This window comes from Calliopsis andreniformis, unplaced genomic scaffold (assembly GCF_051401765.1).
Source record: "Calliopsis andreniformis isolate RMS-2024a unplaced genomic scaffold, iyCalAndr_principal scaffold0017, whole genome shotgun sequence".
Classification (NCBI taxonomy): domain Eukaryota; kingdom Metazoa; phylum Arthropoda; class Insecta; order Hymenoptera; family Andrenidae; genus Calliopsis; species Calliopsis andreniformis.
Window position 1 is genome coordinate 15173751 of NW_027480429.1, and position 10622 is coordinate 15184372.

A 10622-nucleotide genomic window follows, 5' to 3' on the forward strand; every position below is an offset into this window, starting at 1 on the left:
CCATAAAATGCAAAAAAAATACAACAGTGTTTCCATCATATAACAGGAACAATTGCAACCACTTCGAAAGTGATGGCCAATTCCACGTTCCGTGCAACCTAGGCTTCTCTCTAGGGCGTTGCTCCACCAGATCGAATAGATAGTGCCTTAGAAGTCAACGCAAGAGGCATAAAATACAATATAAATACAACAGCGTTTCCATCGTATAAAACGAATAATTGCAACCAGTGTGAAAGTTATGGTCATTTCCACATTCCGAGCAACCTAGGCTTCACTCTAGGACGTTGCTCCACCAGATCGAATAGTTAGGTCCTTAGAAGTAAACGCCAGAAGCATAAAATACAATATAAATACAACAGTTTTTCCATCGTATAAAACGAATAATTGCAACCAGTATGAAACTTATGGTCATTTCTACTTTCCGAGCAACCTAGGCTTCACCCTAGGGCGTTGCTCCAACAGATTGAATAGTTAGGGCCTAAGAAGTCAACGCCAGAAGCATAAAATACGATATAAATGCAACAGCTTTTTCATCGTATAAAACGAATAATTGCAACCAGTATGAAACTTATGGTCATTTCTACTTTCCGAGCAACCTAGGCTTCACCCTAGGGCGTTGCTCCAACAGGTTCAATAGTTAGGGCCGTAGAAGTCAACGCCCGAACCATAAAATGCAAAAAAGATACAACAATGTTAGCATCATATAACAGGAATAATTGCAACCAGATTGAAAGTGATGGCCAATTCTACGTTCCGGGCAACCTAGGCTTCACTCTATTGCGTTGCTCCACCTGACCGAATAGTTAGGGCCCTAGAAGTCAACGCCAGAAGCATAAAATACAATATAAATACAACAGTTTTTCCATCGTATAAAACGAATAATTGCAACTAGTATGAGACTTATGGTCATTTCTACATTCCGAGCAACCTAGGCTTCACCCTAGAGCGTTGCTCCAACAGATCGAATAGTTATGGCTTTAGAAGTCAACGGCCGAAGCATAAAATGCAATATAAATACAACAGTTTTCCCATCATATAACCGGAATAATTGCAACCCGTGTGAAAGTGATGGTCATTTGGACGTTCCAGGCAACCTAGTCTTCACTCTAGGGCGTTGTTCCACCAGATCGAATTGTTAGGGCCTAAGAAGTCAACGCCAGAAGCATAAGATACAATATAAATATAACAGTTTTTCCAACGTATAGAACGAATAATAGCAACCAGTCTGAAAGTTATGGTCACTTCTACGTTCCTGGCAACCTAGGCTACACCCTAGGGCGTTGCTCCAACAGATTGAATAGTTAGGGCCTTAGAAGTCAATGCCCGAAGCATAAAATGCAATATAAATACAACAGTTTTCCCATCATATAACCGGAATAATTGCAACCAGTTTGAAAGTGATGGTCATTTCTACGATCCCGACAACCTAGGCTACCCCCTGGGGCGTTGCTCCAAGAGATTGAATAGTTAGGGCCTTAGAAGTCAATGCCCGAAGCATAAAATGCAATAAAAATACAACAGTTTTTCCGTCATATAACAGGAATAATTGCAACCAGTTTGAAAGTGATGGTCATTTCTACGTTCCGGGAAACCTCGGCTTCACTCTAGGGCGTTGCTCCGCCAGATCGAATAGTTAGTGCATTAGAAGTCAACGCCAGAAGAATAAAATACAATATAAATACAACAGTTTTTCCGTCGTATAAAACGAATAATTGCAACCAGTATGAAAGTTAACGTCATTTCTTCTTTCCGGGCAATCTAGGCTTCACCCTTGGGCGTTGCTCCAACAGATTGGATAGCTAGAGCCATAGACGTCTACGCCGGAAGCATAAAATGCAGTAAAAATACAACAGTTTTTCCATCGTATAAAAGGATTAATTGCAACCAGTTTGAAAGTGATGGTCATTTCTACGTTCCGGGCAACCTAGGCTTCACTCTAGGGCGTTGCTCCACCAGATCGAATAGTTAGGGCCTTAGAAGTCAACGCCAGAATCATAAAATACAATAAAGATGCAACAGCTTTTCCACCGTATTAAACGAATAATTTCAACCAGTGTGAATGTTAATGGTCATTTCTACATTCCGTGCAACCTATGCTTCACTCTAGGACGTTGATCCAACAGATTGAATAGTTAGGGCCTAAGAAGGCAACGCCAGAAGCATAATATACAATATAAATATAACAGTTTTTCAATCGTATAATGCGAATAATAGCAACCAGTGTGAAAGTTATGGTCATTTCTACGTTCCGGGCAACCTAGACTTCACCACAGGACGTTGTTCCACCAGATCGAATAGTTAGGGCCTAAGAAGTGAACGCCAGCAGCATAAAATACAATTTGAATACAACAGTTTTTCCATGATATAAATCGAATAATTGCAACCAGTATGAAAGTTATGGTCATTTCTACTTTCCGGGCAACCTAGGCTACACCCTAGGGCGTTGCTCCAACAGATCGAATAGTTAGTGCATTAAAAGTCAACGCCAGAAGCATATAATACAATATAAATACAACAGTTTTTCCATCGTATAAAACGAATAATAGCAACCAGTTTGAAAGTGATGGTCATTTCTACGTTCCGGGCAACCTAGGCTTCACTCTAGGGCGTTGCTCCACCAGATCGAATAGTTAGGGCCTTAGAAGTCAACGCCAGAATCATAAAATACAATAAAGATGCAACAGCTTTTCCACCGTATTAAGCGAATAATTTCAACCAGTGTGAATGTTATGGTCATTTCTACATTCCGAGCAACCTAGGCTTCACTCTAGGGCGTTGATCCAACAGATTGAATAGATAGGGCATTAGAAGTCAACACGCGAAGCATAAAATACAAAATAAATAGAACAGTTTTTCCATCGTATAAAACGTATAATTGCAAACATTGCGAAAGTAATGGTCATTCCACGATCCGGGCAACCTAGGCGTCACTCTATTGCGTTGCTCCACCACATCTAATAGCTACGGCCTTAGACGTCAAAGACAGAAGCATAAAATACAATAAAGATGCAACATCTTTTCCATCGTATAAAACGAATAATTGCACCCAGTGTGAAAGTTATTGTCAGTTCTACGTTCCGGGCAACCTAGGCCTCACTCCAGGCCGTTTTTCCACCAGATCCAATTTTGAGGGCCTAAGAAGTCAACGCCAGAAGCATAAGATACAATATAAATATAACAGTTTTTCCATCGTATAGAACGAATAATAGCAACCAGTGTGAAAGTTAACGTCATTTCTACTTTCCGGGCAACCTAGGCTTCACCCTAGGCCGTTGCTCCAACAGACGGAATAGTTAGGGCCTTAGAAGTCAACGCCCGAAGCATAAAATGCAATAAAAATACAACAGTGTGTCCATCATATAACAGGAATAATTGCAACCAGTTTGAAAGTGATGGCCAATTCTACGTTCCGCGCAACCTAGGCTTCACTCCAGGGCGTTGCTCCACCAGATCGAATAGTTACGGCCTAAGAAGTCAACGCCAGAAGCATAAAATACGATATAAATGCAACAGCTTTTTCATCGTATAAAACGAATAATTGCAACCAGTATGAAACTTATGGTCATTTCTACTTTCCGAGCAACCTAGGCTTCACCCTAGGGCGTTGCTCCAACAGGTTCAATAGTTAGGGCCGTAGAAGTCAACGCCCGAACCATAAAATGCAAAAAAAATACAACAATGTTAGCATCATATAACAGGAATAATTGCAACCAGATTGAAAGTGATGGCCAATTCTACGTTCCGGGCAACCTAGGCTTCACTCTATTGCGTTGCTCCACCTGACCGAATAGTTAGGGCCCTAGAAGTCAACGCCAGAAGCATAAAATACAATATAAATACAACAGTTTTTCCATCGTATGAAACGAGTAATTGCAAACATTGCGAAAGTAATGGTCATTTCTACGTTCCGGGCTACCTAGCCGTCACTCTAGTGCGTTGCTCCACCACATCTAATAGCTACGGCCTTAGACGTCAACGACAGAAACATTAAATACAATAAAGATGCAACAGCTTTTCCATCGTATAAAACGAATAATTGCAACCAGTGTGAAAGTTATTGTCATTTCTACTTTCCGGGAAACCTAGGCTTCACTCTAGGGCGTTGCTCCACCAGATCAAATATTTAGCGCCTAAGAAGTCAACGCCAGAGGCATAAAATACAATATAACTACAACAGTTTTTACATCGTATAAAACGAATAATTGCTACCAGTATGGAACTGATGGTCATTTCTACGTTCCGGGCAACCTAGGCTTCACCCCAGGTCGTTGTTCCACCAGATCGAATAGTTAGGCCCTAAGAAGTGAAGGCCAGCTGCATAAAGTACAATATAAATACAACAGTTCTTCCATCATATAAAACGAATAATTGCAACCAGTATGAAAGTTATGGTCATTTCTACGTTCCGGGCAACCTAGGCTTCACTCTATGGCGTTCTTCCACCACATCGAATAGGTACGGCCTCAGAAGTCAACGCCAGAAGCATAAAATACAATAAAAATACAACAGTCTTTCCGTCCTATAACAGGAATAATTGCAACCCGTGTGAAAGTGATGGTCATTTGTACGTTCCAGGCAACCTAGTCTTCACTCTAGGGCGTTGTTCCACCAGATCGAATTGTTAGGGCCTAAGAAGTCAACGCCAGAAGCATAAGATACAATATAAATATAACAGTTTTTCCAACGTATAGAACGAATAATAGCAACCAGTCTGAAAGTTATGGTCACTTCTACGTTCCTGGCAACCTAGGCTACACCCTAGGGCGTTGCTCCAACAGATTGAATAGTTAGGGCCTTAGAAGTCAATGCCCGAAGCATAAAATGCAATATAAATACAACAGTTTTCCCATCATATAACCGGAATAATTGCAACCAGTTTGAAAGTGATGGTCATTTCTACGATCCCGGCAACCTAGGCTACCCCCTGGGGCGTTGCTCCAAGAGATTGAATAGTTAGGGCCTTAGAAGTCAATGCCCGAAGCATAAAATGCAATAAAAATACAACAGTTTTTCCGTCATATAACAGGAATAATTGCAACCAGTTTGAAAGTGATGGTCATTTCTACGTTCCGGGAAACCTCGGCTTCACTCTAGGGCGTTGCTCCGCCAGATCGAATAGTTAGTGCATTAGAAGTCAACGCCAGAAGAATAAAATACAATATAAATACAACAGTTTTTCCGTCGTATAAAACGAATAATTGCAACCAGTATGAAAGTTAACGTCATTTCTTCTTTCCGGGCAATCTAGGCTTCACCCTTGGGCGTTGCTCCAACAGATTGGATAGCTAGAGCCATAGACGTCTACGCCGGAAGCATAAAATGCAGTAAAAATACAACAGTTTTTCCATCGTATAAAAGGATTAATTGCAACCAGTTTGAAAGTGATGGTCATTTCTACGTTCCGGGCAACCTAGGCTTCACTCTAGGGCGTTGCTCCACCAGATCGAATAGTTAGGGCCTTAGAAGTCAACGCCAGAATCATAAAATACAATAAAGATGCAACAGCTTTTCCACCGTATTAAACGAATAATTTCAACCAGTGTGAATGTTAATGGTCATTTCTACATTCCGTGCAACCTATGCTTCACTCTAGGACGTTGATCCAACAGATTGAATAGTTAGGGCCTAAGAAGGCAACGCCAGAAGCATAATATACAATATAAATATAACAGTTTTTCAATCGTATAATGCGAATAATAGCAACCAGTGTGAAAGTTATGGTCATTTCTACGTTCCGGGCAACCTAGACTTCACCACAGGACGTTGTTCCACCAGATCGAATAGTTAGGGCCTAAGAAGTGAACGCCAGCAGCATAAAATACAATTTGAATACAACAGTTTTTCCATGATATAAATCGAATAATTGCAACCAGTATGAAAGTTATGGTCATTTCTACTTTCCGGGCAACCTAGGCTACACCCTAGGGCGTTGCTCCAACAGATCGAATAGTTAGTGCATTAAAAGTCAACGCCAGAAGCATATAATACAATATAAATACAACAGTTTTTCCATCGTATAAAACGAATAATAGCAACCAGTTTGAAAGTGATGGTCATTTCTACGTTCCGGGCAACCTAGGCTTCACTCTAGGGCGTTGCTCCACCAGATCGAATAGTTAGGGCCTTAGAAGTCAACGCCAGAATCATAAAATACAATAAAGATGCAAAAGCTTTTCCACCGTATTAAGCGAATAATTTCAACCAGTGTGAATGTTATGGTCATTTCTACATTCCGAGCAACCTAGGCTTCACTCTAGGGCGTTGATCCAACAGATTGAATAGATAGGGCATTAGAAGTCAACACGCGAAGCATAAAATACAAAATAAATAGAACAGTTTTTCCATCGTATAAAACGTATAATTGCAAACATTGCGAAAGTAATGGTCATTCCACGTTCCGGGCAACCTAGGCGTCACTCTATTGCGTTGCTCCACCACATCTAGTAGCTACGGCCTTAGACGTCAAAGACAGAAGCATAAAATACAATAAAGATGCAACATCTTTTCCATCGTATAAAACGAATAATTGCACCCAGTGTGAAAGTTATTGTCAGTTCTACGTTCCGGGCAACCTAGGCCTCACTCCAGGCCGTTTTTCCACCAGATCCAATTTTGAGGGCCTAAGAAGTCAACGCCAGAAGCATAAGATACAATATAAATATAACAGTTTTTCCATCGTATAGAACGAATAATAGCAACCAGTGTGAAAGTTAACGTCATTTCTACTTTCCGGGCAACCTAGGCTTCACCCTAGGCCGTTGCTCCAACAGACGGAATAGTTAGGGCCTTAGAAGTCAACGCCCGAAGCATAAAATGCAATAAAAATACAACAGTGTGTCCATCATATAACAGGAATAATTGCAACCAGTTTGAAAGTGATGGCCAATTCTACGTTCCGCGCAACCTAGGCTTCACTCCAGGGCGTTGCTCCACCAGATCGAATAGTTACGGCCTAAGAAGTCAACGCCAGAAGCATAAAATACGATATAAATGCAACAGCTTTTTCATCGTATAAAACGAATAACTGCAACCAGTATGAAACTTATGGTCATTTCTACTTTCCGAGCAACCTAGGCTTCACCCTAGGGCGTTGCTCCAACAGGTTCAATAGTTAGGGCCGTAGAAGTCAACGCCCGAACCATAAAATGCAAAAAAAATACAACAATGTTAGCATCATATAACAGGAATAATTGCAACCAGATTGAAAGTGATGGCCAATTCTACGTTCCGGGCAACCTAGGCTTCACTCTATTGCGTTGCTCCACCAGACCGAATAGTTAGGGCCTTAGAAGTCAACGCCAGAAGCATAAAATACAATATAAATACAACAGTTTTTCCATCGTATAAAACGAATAATTGCAACCAGTATGAGACTTATGGTCATTTCTACATTCCGAGCAACCTAGGCTTCACCCTAGAGCGTTGCTCCAACAGATCGAATAGTTATGGCTTTAGAAGTCAACGGCCGAAGCATAAAATACAAAATAAATAGAACTGTTTTTCCATCGTATAAAACGAATAATTGCTACCGGTCTGAAAGTTATGGTCATTTCTACGTTCCGGGCAACCTAGGCTTCACCATAGTGCGTTGTTCCACCAGATGGAAGAGTTAGGGCATAAGAAGTCAACGCCAGAAGCATAAAATACGATTTAACTAATACAGTTTTTCCATCGTATGAAACGAGTAATTGCAAACATTGCGAAAGTAATGGTTATTTCTACGTTCCGGGCTACCTAGCCGTCACTCTAGTGCGTTGCTCCACCACATCTAATAGCTACGGCCTTAGACGTCAACGACAGAAACATTAAATACAATAAAGATGCAACAGCTTTTCCATCGTATAAAACGAATAATTGCAACCAGTGTGAAAGTTATTGTCATTTCTACTTTCCGGGAAACCTAGGCTTCACTCTAGGGCGTTGCTCCACCAGATCAAATATTTAGCGCCTAAGAAGTCAACGCCAGAGGCATAAAATAAAATATAACTACAACAGTTTTTACATCGTATAAAACGAATAATTGCTACCAGTATGGAAGTGATGGTCATTTCTACGTTCCGGGCAACCTAGGCTTCACCCCAGGTCGTTGTTCCACCAGATCGAATATTTAGGCCCTAAGAAGTGAAGGCCAGCTGCATAAAGTACAATATAAATACAACAGTTCTTCCATCATATAAAACGAATAATTGCAACCAGTATGAAAGTTATGGTCATTTCTACGTTCCGGGCAACCTAGGCTTCACTCTATGGCGTTCTTCCACCACATCGAATAGGTACGGCCTCAGAAGTCAACGCCAGAAGCATAAAATACAATAAAAATACAACAGTCTTTCCGTCCTATAACAGGAATAATTGCAACCCGTGTGAAAGTGATGGTCATTTGTACGTTCCAGGCAACCTAGTCTTCACTCTAGGGCGTTGTTCCACCAGATCGAATTGTTAGGGCCTAAGAAGTCAACGCCAGAAGCATAAGATACAATATAAATATAACAGTTTTTCCAACGTATAGAACGAATAATAGCAACCAGTCTGAAAGTTATGGTCACTTCTACGTTCCTGGCAACCTAGGCTACACCCTAGGGCGTTGCTCCAACAGATTGAATAGTTAGGGCCTTAGAAGTCAATGCCCGAAGCATAAAATGCAATAAAAATACTACAGTTTTTCCATCATATAACAGGAATATTTGCAACCAGTTTGAAAGTAATGGTGATTGCTACGTTCCGGGCAACTTAGGCTTCACTCTAGGGCGTTGCTCCACCAGATCGAATAGTTAGCGCCCTAGAAGTCAACGCCAGAAGCATAAAATACAATATGAATACAACAGTTTTTCCATCGTATAAAACGAATAATTGCAACCAGTTTGAAAGTGATGGCCAATTCTACGTTCCGCGCAACCTAGGCTTCACTCCAGGGCGTTGCTCCACCAGATCGAATAGTTACGGCCTAAGAAGTCAACGCCAGAAGCATAAAATACGATTAAAATGCAACAGCTTTTTCATCGTATAAAACGAGTAATTGCAACCAGTGTGAAAGTAATGGTCATTTCTACGTTCCGAGCACCCTAGGCGTCACTGTAGGGCGTTGCTCCACCACATCTAATAGCTACGGCCTTAGAAGCGAACGCCAGAGGCATAAAATACAATATAAATGCAACAACCGTTACACCGTATAAAACGAATAATTGCAACCTGTGTGAAGGTTATGGTCATATCTACGTTCCGGGCAACCCAGGCTTCACTGTAGGGCGTTGCTCCACCAGATCAAACAGTTAGGGCCTTAGAAGCCAACGCCCGAAGCATTAAATACAAAATAAATAGAACAGTTTTTCCATTGTATAAAACGAATAATTGCTACCAGTGTAAAGTTATGGTCATTTCTACGTTCCGGGCAATCTAGGCTTCACCCTAGGCCGTTGCTCCAACAGACGGAATAGTTAGGGCCTTAGAAGTCAACGCCCGAAGCATAAAATGCAATAAAAATACAACAGTGTTTCCATCATATAACAGGAATAATTGCAACCAGTTTGAAAGTGATGGCCAATTCTACGTTCCGCGCAACCTACGCTTCACTCCAGGGCGTTGCTCCACCAGATCGAATAGTTAGTGCCTTAGAAGTCAACGCCAGAAGCATAAAATACAATATAAACACAACAGTTTTTCCATACGTATAAGACAAATAATTGCTACCAGTATGGAAGTGATGGTCATTTCTACGTTCCGGGCAACCTAGGCCTCACTCTAGGGCGTTGTTCCACCAGATTGAATAGTTAGGGCCTAAGAAATCAACGCCAGAAACATAAAATACAATATAAATATAACAGTTTTTCCATCGTATAAAACGAACAATTTCAACCAGTGTGATTGTTATGGTCATTTCTACATTCCGAGCAACCTAGGCTTCACTCTAGGGCGTTGATCCACCAGATAGAATAGTTAGGGCCTTAGAAGTCAACGCCAGAAGCATAAAATTCAATAAAGGTGCAACAGTTTTTCCATCGTATAACAGGAATAATTGCAACCAGTTTGAAAGTGATGGTCATTTCTACGTTCCGGGCAACCTAGGCTTCACTCTATGGCGTTCTTCCACTACATCGAATAGCAACGGCCTCAGAAGTCAACGCCTGAAGCATAAAATACAATAAAAATACAACAGTCTTTCCGTCCTATAACAGGAATAATTGCAACCCGTGTGAAAGTGATGGTCATTTGTACGTCCCAGGCAACCTAGACTTCACTCTAGGGCGTTGTTCCACCAGATCGAATTGTTAGGGCCTAAGAAGTCAACGCCCGAAGCATAAGATACAATATAAATATAACAGTTTTTCCATCGGATAGAACGAATAATAGCACCCAGTGTGAAAGTTATGGTCTCTTCTACGTTCCGGGCAACCTAGGCTTCACCCTAGGGCGTTGCTCCAATAGATCGAATAGTTATGGCTTTAGAAGTCAACGGCCGAAGCATAAAATACAAAATAAATGGAACTGTTTTTCCATCGTATAAAACGAATAATTGCTACCGGTGTGAATGTTATGGTCATTTCTACGTTCCGGGCAACCTTGGCTTCACCATAGTGCGTTGTTCCACCAGATGGAAGAGTTAGGGCATAAGAAGTCAACGCCAG